The sequence below is a fragment of the Argiope bruennichi genome, chromosome 6 (genome assembly GCF_947563725.1).
Source record: "Argiope bruennichi chromosome 6, qqArgBrue1.1, whole genome shotgun sequence".
NCBI classification, from domain to species: Eukaryota; Metazoa; Arthropoda; class Arachnida; order Araneae; family Araneidae; genus Argiope; species Argiope bruennichi.
The window spans coordinates 62,042,260-62,047,650 of record NC_079156.1 but is presented as its reverse complement, the minus strand read 5'-3'; positions in this window follow the sequence as shown (position 1 = coordinate 62,047,650).

Here is a 5,391-nt window from a genome sequence, read left to right as displayed (position 1 = left end):
TTTATTACGTCACTCGACCTTCAAAAGCGTCTCTAAAAAGGGTTAGATAGTAAGTACCGTTTGTTCCTTTTTATTGTATTACTTAGATAACTGGCAATGAAAATCTTATCTCTATTAAAAATATTTTGCTTTTACAACCTAGTTTTTTATTTTTTTTAGCATCAAATTTATCAAATTTCTGGCAGGATCTTATCAATAGTCAGATATTTAACATCCTGATTCAATGCTATTTGTGCTAATTCATTGTTAAAATCTTATTTCAATCATCCATGAAGAGTTTCATCACTTTTGGATATTTTTTTTCTGAATTTTTATAGATTAATTTCTTTAAATATTAAACATGAATTTCTGTGAAGGAACAACAGTGTTAATCGTAATTTTGAGTAGTGCAGGAATTCAGTTTTTCAGACGAATACAAAAATATAAAATATTAATTCTGTCAAGAAAATAATTTTTAATTTCTTTACTGAAGCTTACAAGGATAACTTTTACTTTTCAATATATTTATATGATTTTTATTTTTTATTTGTATGATTTATTCAATAATTTATTTTAAATTCATATTATTTTTTATTGAAAATAAATGCAATTAATCGATTAAAAGCAATTTTTAATTTCCAAAATAAAATTTAGTAACAAAAAAATAAAATTTAATTACTCGAATCTGCCGCCATTTTATATACTACTTTTATTTTACTTCTTTCATGTTTTGATTTTTGTGTTTTTTTATATTTTTGTTTGTTCCTAGTGGCCAAACGATATTTTAACTTTCAAATAATGGATTAATTTAAAATAACTTTTGAATATAAGAAGAGAAATCTGGTAGTGAATTTCAGAAAAAAATGTTTATAAGATACCTCAGTAATTATAATAACGATTTGAGAATTATATTAAAGAATGAAAAGAAAAAATTTATAATTAATAAATTAAATGGAAAAAAAACTAAAACATCTTTTCTTATGTTAAAAGGTAGAATTTTTTAATCAAAATTTTGGATGGATTCCTAATTGGTTAAAGTATTTCTATTAGTATCTCATTCTCTAAGAATTTTGGCTCCTAGAACTTTTTATAAAAATATATTTCCTAATGTTAAAAAAATATTCTCTACTAATAAAGTCATGTTAATTAAAAATGTGCAGTGAAATTTATTCTGAAATTTGGTTTTCTTATGACACCAGGAAAGAATTTAAAACAAAGAAATGACCTTCAAAATGATGGAAGATTCTATCGCACTGGATAAATACACTGAAGGGGAAAATTAAAGGAACAAGCATACAATGTGGCTTTATGTTAACTATATGAAATGAAGTGTTGTTAAAGATTATTCTTTCGTAGTTGAAGGTCAGTGTCACTCATAATCTAACAGCATTTACTTTTTCTTAAAAGTAATATTCAAATTTTTTTGTTACCGTCCTTTCATCAGTTATAGAAATGAGTGCAAGTGGCTGCTTCATGTTATAATTTCAAGAACTGTACAAATATCTAGATTTAAAAAAATTACCTTAAAAATTACACCTTTTCTCCTGAGATGGCTATAAACATACAGTACACGCGCTAACTGTTTATAAGCCACTTATTTACTTTCGTGAATACGTAGTATGGAGAAAGTATAGTAACCGTCAAAAAATTCGAACTCAAGATTTTTAAGAATCTCCATGTTTTAGACCTACCTGAGTTCAAAATACACATTTTTAGAAAGTGTCCGACTGTCTATTTGTCTATGACAAAGGTAACTCAAAAACGATATTTGCTAGACGGTTGAAATTTGATATACGGTCTTTACACCAAATTTGCAGATTTCTATCAGATTTTGATAAATTCTGTTCTGAGGAAGTCCGTCTTTACGGTTGTTCGAATATAAGTTAACACAATAACTACAAAACGAAGAGAGCTAGATATATTAAATTCGGTACACGGATTTAACATCTATAGTCTAGACATCTATCAAAGTTTGATCCAAATTCAGTTACAGTTTGACCGTCTGTTCGTCTGTACTTTTAGAAATAAGTAAACGCGATAATTCAAAAACGTAGTAACTTGAATATATAAAATTTGGTATGGGATTTTGTTTATTATGCAAAAAGTGCCCATTAGTGTCCATTAAACTACAAGTGCAGTGTCGTGTCAAACTTTTGTTTCAGTCGGTTAAGAAAAACATGTCTAAAACAAAATTCGAATTTTGGATACTTTTAACAAATGACAGGGATTAATCGCCAAATAGCGCGCCAAGGATGACACGTCAGAATCAATAAAAACGTTAAATTTACGCCTAAACTAAATATTTCGTGCCTATTGTAAGCCAATGTCATGTAAATCCTTCTCTGTTATGATAGGTTTATTAGAGATTATATGAGAAATGTTTCGGGAAACCATTCCGGCTGATTTATTTATGAATGTAAAAAATATGGATTTAAAAAAAAACTGTATTTTTTTTCTTTGCATATCTTTTAACACGCGTCGGAAGATGATTGAGACTGACAACATAATAAATAAATCCTTTTATGTCCTTTGGGATCTTGCTGTTTGGTAGAAAATCCCTAAATTATATATGCGCATTTTCAATAATTAAAACAAAATTTCAACTTCTTGAAATGATATATATCAGATTAATGCAATATAATATTATCCTATACTTGAAATCAGTTTCATGCTCAATCTATTTTTAAAATTTTTTTGTCAATCGAATTTCCTCAATAAGGTTACAAAGCGTTATTTTGAACTTAATTTCAATGAAATGACTGAAAAATGCAAATATGATTGAATGTTGTGGTTCCTAAAAGACCATTTAGATGATGAAATTATGTCATACTTATGGAAAGCTCTGAAATAATATTTCTTTTGATATGACAATCAGGAAATAATTGCTCAAATTCGCGCAGACGGATGCAAATTTAAAAGAAGAAGGAATATTAAATCAAGCGTAAAAAACCAAATATTTTCTATCTCCATGTGTCATCTCGCCATCAAAAAAGAATAAAAGAAAAGAAAATTTCAACTAGAAATTTTAAACATCAAAATCAAGGACAAGTTTGTCATTCTTAGAAAAATAGCTGCTTAATTTGTTTTCCTTTTTTTATTATGTAATTTTTAAATATAATGATAAGATACAATTGGCATTCGAAGTTTTTTCTAATTGATAATCTCCGATTGTTCTAAAAAAATCAGTTACTTTGTTTCAAATCTAAATATATTTTCAGATACAACTTTTTTTGTTTACGTCATGGTCATCGCGTATTGATTTTCTTTTAAAAAAACATTTGTTTTAATAACGTATTGAGGAATTTCTTCAGAATATATAATCCATTTTAGTAGAGCAGACATGACCCATTTCCAAGGAATCGCGGATTTCAGCGTTTTTAGAATCTAATTTTATCATTTTTTAGATCGATTAGCTTTCTTTTATGAAACAATTCTATCACATTTTTAATATCTCAAGACTTTTTTGCATACATTTATTCATTTTATTTTTCAATTAATCATACTTTTTTTTACTCATTGGTATTTATGCAATTCATTATTTTATAAAATTCGGTATTTTTAATTTTTGTAAATTTTTTTTTCTAATTTTGTTCCAAGCTTGTGTTATATTTGATATAGATGTTCAGCAAAGTTTTGAAATAAAATTCTAATTTTGAACTTTTTCCAAGACTAATTATTGCATATAATTAGTCTGTTGTGCAAAAGATTGTACCTGATTTAATTTTGCAAAGCAAATTGTACACATGTCAAGCAAAATTTATTGCAGCTTACTCAAAATTCATATAATGGCGTAAATATAGTAAAAAAAAATCATTCGGGATAAAAAAACGCTTTTTTTTTTTTTTTTGCAATTATATGCTGTCACAATTTTCCCATTTTTTAACACACCTAACGAACGAATTGGCAAGGCAGTCAGAAATCGAATAAAAAGCTGATCTTTAAATCTTAAAATACAAGAAGCAAAAACTACTTCCACTTTTTATTATGTCATCAGAAATTCATATAATAATTTTCATTCTAACCAAGCTTAGAAAGTGCGTTTAGCCCATTTAAATTCTGTTTACTAAAAAATTGGAATCTGTTCATAAAATTTGAAAGAGGAGCGCTTGTTTTTAGCACGAGGAAAGAATGTAGTTTAGATATTGCCGAAAAATTAATTTTTATTTTACTTCGTGAATTTTTCAAATTATTATAAAAATGGTAAAAAAAAAAAGAATTAACTATACGAATAATTTACTGAGACGAATATTATTATAAAATTACCAAAAATTATTCCAAAATTGCACAGAAAAATAAAAAACGGGTATCTTTATGAAATGATTTTGTGAAAAATAAGTTATTTTTAATAAAATTTTTTAAAAATCATACTTTTAATTTTGTTCCTATATGCATATATGCATCTGTCTATAGCACATTAATAAACATAATTGTTTAAAACTGTGTCGTATGTATGATAGATATCAGCATTTTTGAAATAAAAACCCAATTTGAATGAAAATTTTATTTTATTCCGGGAAAAAATCAATTTTGAAAGTGTTCAAATTCAAAGAAGATTGAAGTATCGATGTTAAAAATCCATGTTTTATAAAATAGCTGTATTGATTCTCCGTTTAGGCAGAATCATAAATTTTTAAAATTTTAAAATAAATCATAAAATTTTAGGATAATAAAAACATATTGTCAAATATAATTATCTAGGTTCCTATTTTTTTCATTACAGTCACTTAATTTTTACAATATTTATAAGTTCCTAGAATCTGCCTAAGTATAATTGCCTATAATTTCGGACCACGCTTAATTATAATTAATAAGTATAAAAGGCATATACATTTTTAAATATATGCGTTTTCAAAGCAAAGTAACTAAAAAAAAAATTATCATCATATTATTTAAGTTAAAAAAAATGAAAAAAAAGGAAATTAAATACACCAGTTTTTTTTTTTTTTTTTTTTAAATGGGCCTAACAATGTGCCCTGTCTCGGGCCGCAAAATGTCCAAATCCGCCACGGCGTCATAGTGAGAAAAATTACTTGCTTTATTATTATTTTGTTCATAACTAGTTTTCAAGGTCATAGAGTAGACAAATTTTATCCTTGAAAGAATGTTAATCATCCCCTAAACAGTATATTAGCTTATTGCAGGATCCTGAAGTAAGAACTCTACATTTATTCAACCTTTCAAGGTTTTCGAACGAAACAATCACTTCAGATTACATCATTTTCCTCACCCATCTCCTTAGTTGACTCTTCATATGATTCGCTGCTTATCTTCAAAGGCCAAAATGTTTCTTTTTACTTTATAGGAATATTTAAAAAATCCAGAAAGTCTTATTATTGTGGGTTAAATCAACTCAAATCGTTTTTGTTATCTAGGATTTGATTTTAGAGATAAAAAAATTTATAGAATATGGGA